The 10,417-nt window shown below is 44.7% G+C and overlaps 2 pseudogenes; one reads left to right on the top strand and one right to left on the bottom strand.

Annotated features, from left to right (window-relative positions):
- Window positions 1-3,240: 3,240 nt before the first annotated feature.
- Window positions 3,241-4,832, bottom strand: LOC147447642 (uncharacterized; annotated as a pseudogene).
- Window positions 4,833-7,120: 2,288 nt separating this feature from the next.
- LOC147447641 (trihelix transcription factor ENAP1-like) lies at window positions 7,121-7,974 on the top strand (annotated as a pseudogene).
- The last annotated feature ends 2,443 nt before the right edge of the window (window positions 7,975-10,417 follow it).

Here is a 10,417-nt window from a genome sequence, read left to right as displayed (position 1 = left end):
TTGTTATGTTAATTCTGGCCTTGAAAACAATTGGCTTTCATAGGCAATGACATGGCCTTCTTCCATAAGACCGCTCCCAGACTATGACCACAAGCATCACAATATACTTCAAATGACTTTTGCAAGTCCGGCAAAGTCAACGGTGGTCTAGTAGTCAGTTTTTCTTTAAGTGTTTGAAAGGCAGTCGCCTCTGTTAGTCCCTACGAGAAAGGGACTCCTTTCTGTGTCAGAATGTGCAAAGGGGAAGCTACCTCTGCAAACTTTCGAATGAACCACCGGTAGTAAGAACACAAGCCCAAGAAGCTTCTAACTTCATGAACATTCTTCAAATCTGGCCAATCACGAATAGTCTCAATCTTGGCCGGGTCCATTTGTACTCCTGCTGCTGCTGCTGCTAAGACGATGTGTCCCAAAAAGTGTATCTCCCACAAGAAAAATTCACTCTTTTTGGCATTGATAACTAACTTGTGATCCGCAATGCCTGAAAGACCTGTATAGCAGACGGGTGTCTATGTTCTGCTTCATCCTTGGAGAAGACTATAATATCATTAAAAAAAGTGCCGAAAATTGATCTATACTCTTGGAAAATCCTATCCATCATTCGGTTGAAAGTCGTTGGAGCATTGGTAAGACCAAAAGGCATCACCAAAAATTCATATAAACCAAAGCTTGTCCAAGAGGCTGTCTTGTAGACATCTCCCGGAGCGATTCTGATATGATGATATCCGCTTTTCAAATCAATCGTGCTGAAACAAGAGGATACCTGAAGTCGGTCAAGATCATTGATCCTTGGAATGAGAAATCTGTGTTTTATAGTGATTTTATTGAGAGCTTTGTAATCAATGCACATTCGTCTTTCTTTAATACCAACAACATCGGAGAGCAATAGGGTGAAGTACTCAGCTGGATAAGACCCTTTTCCAAAAGGTCTTTCACTTGGTTCATGATCTCTTCATTCTGGGCTCGGCTAACACGATAAGGTGGCCAATTCAGTGGTGTGTTTCTAGGAATCAAATCAATAGTGTGATCCTCAGGACGAGATGTGGATAACCCGCCTAGCAAGCCCTCAGAGAAACAATCAGCATGTGTGTGGAGAAAATCTTGGTGTTCATAATCAAGTTCAGACATGTTCGTTCTGTGTTCATCGTTTAACTCTTTCAAGTAGATCGAGTAAACAAAAGCGAAAATCCATACAGCTAGTGGAGATCGCGGAATTTCATACACTACAGTCATGTCAGTCTGCTGAAGCGTTTTGCGGGTGATCCGTATGCTGCTTCCATGTCAACAATCAATGCACTTTACGGGTGGCTCTGCCACGTTAGCAGTAGGTGAATGTGTGTGTGTCCGGGGGTCTGCCACATCACCAGTTTGTGACACGTTCCTTAAGAGAGACTATCCCATCAACCTGACGACATGAAATGACACTTGAAAGACAATAGCCTCATTTGATTATCGTAATTTATGCTCTCTCTCTCTCTCTCTCTCTCTCTCTCTCTCTCTCTCTCTCGTGCTCCGCACATGAAACAATGAAACTTCCAACGGGCAACAAAATATAAGCATTAACTGCAGTTAAAAAATAGCGCTCCACGGCCTGACCCAAGCAAAGCGAACTGCTTAGAAAGCTTTCATAGGGTGGGTTTGGAAAAGGAAAATGGAAGGTTTTTTGCTAAACTTCACTTTCATGCGATGAGTTTGGGAAAGAATCCCAAGAATGTAGGCCAGGGTGTTCCTTTAAACAAACTTTTGCAAAATAGCAAAAGTTTAGCACGACATGGAATAGTTTCACTATTGGTACTTGTAATAACCACCGTATTTTTAGTTCCCTTTTCCTACTTGTCCCACCCAAAACTTGATGTACGGGACACAAATTATTACAATCTTTTGAAAAACTATTTAGAGTGCTTGAGTTTTCAAACCCATCGTGTGTAGGCCCTATTTTATTGTGAGCGCTTATAAGGGTCTGTTTCCACAAAGGAAATGAGTCCTGAAAGTGGGCCACTTAAGGGCTCCGGACTTTTTTAAATGGCCAATGTTCAAAACAACTTCTGGCCACACGCTTCACACTTGAAAGTCACGCTTCCAATTCAAACTCGAACCAAGCCCAAAGTTCCCTCCCTCCAGCGGGAAGCCTCCCTCGCCCATCTGTTGTGATGTCTTCTTACTTCTGTGTTGCACTACTGCATCCAAGCCTTCCACCCTTACCCAAATGCTCCTAGTTTTCTTTCTCTGGTTTTTCCATAGTTTTGGAGCAGTTGGCAGCAAGGATGCACCCTCTAAATGCCTTTCTCTGATAAGCTTCAAGCCATGGTCATTGCCATGCTTGGCATGATAGCCTCCATCCTAAGTTTACTTCTTTTCCAGAAAAAAGGCAATCAGTCTACGCAGGCCAACGTACTCCACAAATCATTGATTACAAGGCACTTCACCTCACCTGGAAGCACCACCACCTTTTTACTAACCTACCTCAATGCTTGCTATGGGATGGAAGTGTCACACATCGCACAAGAATATTGCAGTATCTCAGAGTTCTATGTGAACCCAAGATCATTAGATTGGTGGAATCATTATGTCTCAACTGCTCGAGGTGATGATTGCAAATTCAAAGATATTTTCAGGTTGCCGATGCCATTGTTCCAACATTTAATCCACTTACTTCGTCCAAGCTTGCAACAACAAGGAGCAATACCAGCATCTCTAACTCGAGTTAATGGGAGAATTTTACTTGTGGAGAAGCAAGTTGCAATAGCTCTTCTTCGATTGGCAAGAGGAGCAAGGATGATTGACATTAGCGAGCATTTTGGTGTTGGTAAAGCTACTGTCTCAAAAGTAATAAGGAAATTTATGAATGCTTTGCTTGAGTATCGTGTCCACTTCATTTTCTGGCCAAGAGATCCCTTGCATATGGAAGAAGTAAAGAGAGGTTTTTTCCTTCAACGTGGCCTCCCGAATTGTTGTGGAGCTCTTGATGTGACTCATGTCAATATGGAGAAGCCAAAATGTGAGAGCGGTGTCGATTGGTTCGATCGGAACAAAACTACTCCATGAGTGTGCAATGCATTGTGGACATGGATCTCAGGTTTATGGATGTTTTTGAAGGTTGGCCAGGTTCAGCTAATGACAAAAGAATTTTAAGGAACTCCTCATTTGCTCAATGTGTTGAGCAAGGTTTCTACTTGAATGGTCGAAGATTTCGGAACAGAAATCTAACAATCCGCGAGTACGTAGTTGCAGATGGTGGCTTTATTCTTCCCTTATGTCAATAAGGTCTTGGTCCATCTTGGTCCTCCTTTCCTCAGCAGGCAGCAAAGACATCAACTAGCTTTACATGTGACGTCTCAAGCCCTTCTAGCATTTCAGCAACTCTCCCTGGTCGACGACGCTTATGAACACTCGACAACTCTTTTAAAGGTGGGTTCTCATTCTCATCTATCTTTGTTTGGTCTTGTCCCTTTGTGGCTCCATCACCTGCACAACAACAAAGTCACATAAAAGCTTCAAAACCAATACGTATACACTTACGAGCCTAATGCAATTTCAGTAGCCCCCACCTATGACATGATCAAAAGTATCCACTAGGATGTCGCCAGGTTCTACTGAGCGCTTTGCACCGTATCGCACTTCCATGATTGAGAAAACTTGTTGAGAGAAGCCTATTGGAATTTTTTTGTACTTACGTTCACAGGAGTCCATGGCCCAATAGGAGCTACAACCAGAAGGTGTATTTTGAGCATAGTCATAGATTGAAGTCCTTCAAGACACGATTCCATCGATCAACACAGTGTTTCCATGTACAAAACACTCCATTTTCAGCACACTTCGAGGATACTATATTCCACGACTCCATCTTCCTAGCTCAAGAACTTAGGAACCTCGCCGGCCTCTTTAGCATCTTCCAAAAATAGCTTTGCATTGATAAGGACTTCGGTTTCTTTCCAATCCCAATAGGCTGGCATATCTCCGCCGACTAGGACATTCAGTTTTTGTTGGTCAACCTTTGAAGGCTTTTTAGCTTCACTTTTGGGTGAAGGCTACTTCCCATGTGGAATGCTATGATCAACATTAAACTTTTTCAAACTCGCCATTTTTAGCCCCTATATCACAATTCAAATGCAATCACAAAGTGGTACACAAAGACAATAAACCATACAATGTGGAACTTTGGAATCGTGACATGAGTTTGTATAAGTTGTTTACTCTTGAGATATGCGACAAATCTCAACACATTGAGTCAAATTTCCTCTCGTGGCTTCCTTGGTAATTGATTTTCGAGATTGATATTCCCTTTCCGAAGAGCTTCTCTTGACCCATTTTAGCCCCTACACCACCCACAATCTCAACATAAATAAAAATGTGATACTGAGAAGTCAACATCTTGAGACTAACTAATGTGCCCCTAATAGTGAACTTCAGTTGCATTTAGCCAGAGAAAACATTCAGCTAAGAATCTAAGAAAAAAACTCAGTAACTTTTACCTGGGCTTGCTTAGGTGCTACATCCATGGGCTTTTTCCCCTTGTAACTTGCAGGCGGTGAGGTGAATGCATGGATCTACTAACATTTGATAGAGTTGTCAAGGGATTCCGTTTTGGTGTGCAGCACAGACTATCAACGTCGCTATCTTCTGATTCATGGAGGCTAGAAAGCATAGCTAGGTTGGGATTCCTTTTAAGGTCTTTCTCTGGTTTCTTGAATCTCATGCTGTCACTTGGCAAGTAAGTGTAGATGAGCTCTTGAGTATTGCTGTGTGGAAGGAACAGCTTCTTCGTGCTGTGTGGAAGGAACAACTTCCACCTCCTGACTCCATACCTCGTTCAAATCCAAGTGAAGATCCATATGAGGGCCTGTACCACTTGTGTATGTTTATGTGAGTGCCAAGTGTAGAGAGAGAGAGAGAGAGAGAGAGAGGATCACTATACAATCGTACTGCTGTTTAATCCGCTTTTAATCCTGCATCTTGGAGCGTGATCTTCACCCGCGAGCACTCGAGCGTTCAGATTTTGAATATCTGTATTTTTATTATACTTCACTTTTGGCCACCAGTGGTCATGAGTGGCCAGTTTAATTTTTACGTGTGGCCTCGACATGTGGCCATTGGTGGCCAGAAATGGCACATTTAGGCCTTCGTGTAAACAGGCTCTAAGCCAAGCGATCGATACAGCTCAATGCTCATTAGCTCCAGCACGTGCCAATAAGGATCGCAAATTCGCAACGGAGGGTGGGCTAACGCAACCATGACCAGCCCGCTCGGTGCACTCGAGCCTCTCTCTCTCTCTCTTGTGGTGCGCACATGTTGTGGCCACCCCTTGCGTTCGGTGAGTTTTAAATATGCTGGCCTACCTTTTTTTTGGAGGCATGCTAAACACTTGGCCAATGTTGCCAACGCAACGGCCCCCCCCCTCCCCGTTCGACGTGTTCATGACGGCCACCAAGTTTCTGCGTTTCCTGCGTCCCTACATTTCCTACGTTTCCTGCTTGCAAGGTAAGCGCTTATACTCTATGGTGTTCTCAAACACACACACACACACACACCGTTTCCTGTGTTTATGGTGTAAGTTGACATTGAAGTTTCCCTGCGTTTCTGCTCTTAAGGTAAGCATTGTGAAGTAAATTATGGTGTAAGTTCACAATAGTCTATAGTCTATGGTGTTCTCACACAATACTGGGTCTATGTTGCGTCAATTAATTAATTTCCACTCGAGATTCCTTTTGCTTTTGAATTTTAACCAGTAACATCCTGATTAGAGCAGATGCACGCATTGACCCTGTTCCGCTTCCCACTCTCCTCACTGTAGAGAGATAACCCATCAGTGCGTAGTCCTATCGCCCTTTACCCATGCTTGCACCTGACCCCCTCTCAGATCCGTCGGCTGCCTCTAACTAGCTCCAGCCTCTCACAGACTCCAGAGCTGAGTGGCAAAAAGAAACGGACCTGCTCGCCTGTCGCTGGTCCTCCTGCTTGCCCGTCGCTGGCCTGGAGCATCGCCCACGCCTCCTCCTATGGTTCTGCCCGCCTCATGCGTCAACCAGGCCCCCCCAACAACGCCATGCCCTCACGCCTTGCTCCGTCGCAGACAATGGGCAGTCGTGCGACCCCTCCGTCTCTTGCCCTGAGAGCGTGCAGGCGATGCGTCTCGCCGATGGACGTGCCTCTCTCTCTCTCTCTCTCTCTCTCTCTCTCTCTACAAAAGTTGCCGCCTACGCAACTGCAAAAAAATCAGCGCCTCCCAAGCAGCTCGTGACACCTGGCTCTGTCCCCGCTTCTCTTTATCACGTACACTTTCCTTTTCCTTTGGTTTTCGGGCGGTATCTGATCAGATACCCTCTAATTCGAGCTGCTTCCAAAATCGTGGCCACATACTGGTGTAAGTTGACATTGAAGTTTCCCTGCGTTTCTGCTCTTAAGGTAAGCATTGTTGTCTCAATTATGGTTTAAGTTCACAATAGTCTATGGTGTTCTCTCACACACACACATCGTTTCTTGCGTTTATGGTGTAAGTTGAAATACACTATGGTGTTCTCACACACACACACACACACACACACACACACACACACACACACACACACACACACACACACGTTTCCTGCGTTTCTTGCAAGGTAAGCGCATTTGTCTCAGTTATGGTGTAAGTCAACAATACTCTATGGTGTTCACACACACACACACAGTTACATAGAAGTAGACATGTGCACCACATATTCTCAACTTCTCAATCGAAAAACAAGTGAAGCATAAGAAGAGCGAGAATAATGCATCATTGCAGAAGGAGGAAGAAGAAGGAATTTCATTCTTTTTCTTCACACACACACACACACACACACACACACACACACACACACACACACACACACACACACACACACACACACACATATGGACACATGCATTACAATCGATTATGTCCAAAATTTTATGCATATTTATCAATATCCGCAGTATGTCTTCCCCACCTCTAGTCACGACTGGCATGCGGAGAGCTAGGCGAGGGGAGGCTAGTGTGTCTGCTAGGCCCTCTTGGGCAATGCACTTACAGTCGGCGCCAGTGGGAGATGAATGTGAGGAGTATGTTCCTCTTTACCAAGACACCACGCCTTTTGAGCAGGTTTCTTACGTCGGCTTGATGGAGGAGGCTATAAATTCGCCTCCTTCAACTGGGAGAAAACGATCCAAGGTAGATATATCCTCACAAAGTCACGCTCTGAGCGAGCAGCCAGAGATCACAAATGCAAGGACTCAACCACCAATGCAGACACAAGCACAAAAGGGTCGAAGCGTGCGAGGGCAACGACAATTATATGGGACGACAAAAGCACTCATACTCTCTTGCGAGTCTATGAGGAGCAATGGTCACACATCAAGAAGGGTAATTTTCACCCTAAGGATTGGGAAGATTTGGTCTTTGCTCTAAATCGAGAGATCTCAGGTAACTTCAATTCTGAGCATGCAAGAAACCAAATCGACACACTTAAGAAGCTCCACAAGAAAGAGCTTTCAAAACAAAATTCTAATGGCAGTATTCCCAGCACCTGGACATTTTTTGACCAGTGCAACGCTTTGTGGGGGAAGACTCCAAAGTGCTCAGGCATAGCTGGTGCCCTTGACAGCGAGAGCCACAGGCCTGTATCCTCTACAACAGATACATCCATAGACCTGGATGGTGTGGAGAACGATGGTACCTCGGGCCAAAATCCACAACCTGATACTGTGGATTTGGACGGCGTATTTGGCAATAAAGTGAAGCAACCGAAGAAATCTAGCTTGGGCACAGTGGCCAAGACAATGGGAGATGGGATGAAATAGATGTGTGAGGCCTACGAGCGTGCAGAAGACAAGAAGACAAACACTTTGCGAGAGCTTGAGACTGCTAGGATGCTACATGAGGAGAGACTCGCAAAGATCAGAGAGGAGGAAGAGACGAAGCGTCACCAGATCTTCTTGGAGATCGCCAAGCTTATCTCTAAGAAGCCAGAGTAGTAAGTTTATTTGAACTTCACCATAGTAAAATCTCCATTTGTTTTGACTATCATATTTCGTTGCAGAGTAATTAATATACAGACATGTTTGTTTTTGTGCAGGTGAGTTCAGGGTAGCGCATTCCATTGTGTCGTCTTGTGTGCGGCCTTACTCGTATTCAGGTATGTCTTAACTCAACTTGGTAGTTTGGATATTTATTTGCTTTGCGTTATTTTGTGATTCCAAATTAGTATGTTCGTTTTAAATCATAGGATGGAAGAGTGGGGGCATCTCTTTGGGATGATGACATTATTGAGTGACAATACACTAGGCCTTGCTGGTACATCACATGGTCAAGGCTTGGAGGATTTGGAAGATAACAACTTCTTCATACTTATGTTTACTTATGCATGGTTATGTTGTGGGATGGCGGGTGCGCTTGAGTTAGTGGCATGGCGTTTTGCACCAAGAGTATGGTGGTGTTTTCCTGGTCAACAAACGTTCTTTCGCAGTGTGCACAGTGTGCTTTGGTCTATGGCTAGCCTTGCAAATCAAGATCTCTATTGTTTTGCATATCGCATGTCTCGCAAATCCTTTCTTATGCTACTAAACATGATTCATCCACTACTACCAACAAGTGGAGTCAGGTTTGTCAGAGAGCCTATTTCTCCGGAGGCTGCGCTTTCTTGCGTACTCTGGCGGCTTGTGCATATATGGACACTCCTCACGAAGCATGACGAATCTCTTTGGCATGGATGAAAGCACCATTCGCAAATATGTGGTGATCATTTGTCTCATTTTGAGTAGTACTGAGTTCTTCCACAGGGTTGGCATTAGAGTGCTGCGTGGAGACCGTCTTGAGCAGATAATGGCAGGATTTGAGGCTATCACTGGTTTGCCGCATATTGCTGGGGTACTTGATGGGACTCACATCCGTCTACAAAGAAAGCCAGCACGAGAGTTCTATCCAGCACAATACATCAACATGCATGGTTTTGCTGAGCATCCCCCTACAGGGTATTGTCGACTCCAATAAGCTTTTTTGGAGTGCAATTTGCAGGGCTACAGGAGGGGTTCATGATTCTTCTCACTTCAAAGAATGCGTTGTATGGTCAGCTCAAGCGACGAGAAGCATTGGATAGGCCACTATTGCACATTCAAGGAGAGATAGTACGACCTTATTTGATTGCAGACTCAGCCTACAAAGCAAGAACATTCTTGGTAAAGCCATATCGAATGAAGGCAGGGCGATTTTTTCGCGAAAAGCGAGATTTTGATAGGAAAATCTCAAAGGGAAGAGTGAGAGTGGAAAATGCCTTTGGTCTCTTGAAGAATAGGTGGCGTATTTTGCGAGCTCTCAATGTCGATCTTGCTTTCGTGCCCACTGTGTGATAGGAGCCTGTTGTTTCCTACACAACTTTGTGCAACTCCAAGGCGAGACGGAGCCTCATGATCGCCGAGATCCGCATCGATCCCAACTCCCAAGAGCCACTTCCTAATGATGGCGGTAATCCTGCTCATCGCGAGATGGCCTTGCGGATAAGGGCAGCCTTATTTCGCCATAGCAGCTTGAGGGTTCAGAACGCAGCAGTTCCAGGTGTAGCGGGTTGTGGATTTAGTAATTGTTCTTATTTTTCAAAGTGATCATGTATTTTGTTTCAATTAAAGTTTTAATTATGTATCCATAAAGCTTATTATTAATTTCATGAAGTTGTGTTTTACAGGGCTTGATGATGATTTGGAGTCTGAGGATTGAGTCATGTTCTACATGGTTGTAGTTTTTGTCATGTGGCTTGCTTTATGGCTGCAAAGAGCAGCACCTCTATTTATGTATTGCTACAGGGTTTTTGTTATGGTTATCTAGCATTTTCATTTATGGCTGCCAATGAGCAACAATACCGCGCGCTTCTATATCAGAGGCAATGAACCATTTTGATGTACTCAAAACAGCTTATTTTAGTAGTGTCAGTCTCTTGTTTATGTGGTTGTCGGACATTAAAATTTTGTTTGGTCATGCGTTTGTCCATGCATTCGGTGCAATGTTATTTGTTGGAAAATGCTATCTTTATGATGTTGGCAATGTGTGGTTTGTTGGTTCGCATGATTGTCCAACAACACGGACGTGAACGGACGTACGCATGTGCACACAGGACGTGGCCGGACGAAACAAGTGGTTTTTTTGACCGAACGAATGCATGTGCGCGAAATGACGAAAAGTTCGTATCGGTTTGAAGCACTTTTTTGGGAACGAATGGCCCAACGAACAGCCACATGTGCGCTTTACATCTCTCTTAGCGTGCGCACATGTATGCCTCAGCGCTCTCCGAGCGTTCGAAAAGTGCACAAGGCCCACCTCAGGCCCACGACGCCCCTGTAGGATTCCCACCGTTGCGCCACCGGCTCTATCGGAACGTCACTGCCCCCTTCACTGCCGTTTGTAGCCGACGAGCACCGTTGGTGAAGC

This window comes from Adiantum capillus-veneris, chromosome 11 (assembly GCF_014529385.1).
Source record: "Adiantum capillus-veneris isolate H3 chromosome 11, ASM1452938v2, whole genome shotgun sequence".
In the NCBI taxonomy this organism is placed as follows: Eukaryota; Viridiplantae; Streptophyta; class Polypodiopsida; order Polypodiales; family Pteridaceae; genus Adiantum; species Adiantum capillus-veneris.
Note: the sequence above shows the minus strand (reverse complement) of the source record. Positions and strands in the feature narration are given on the sequence as shown.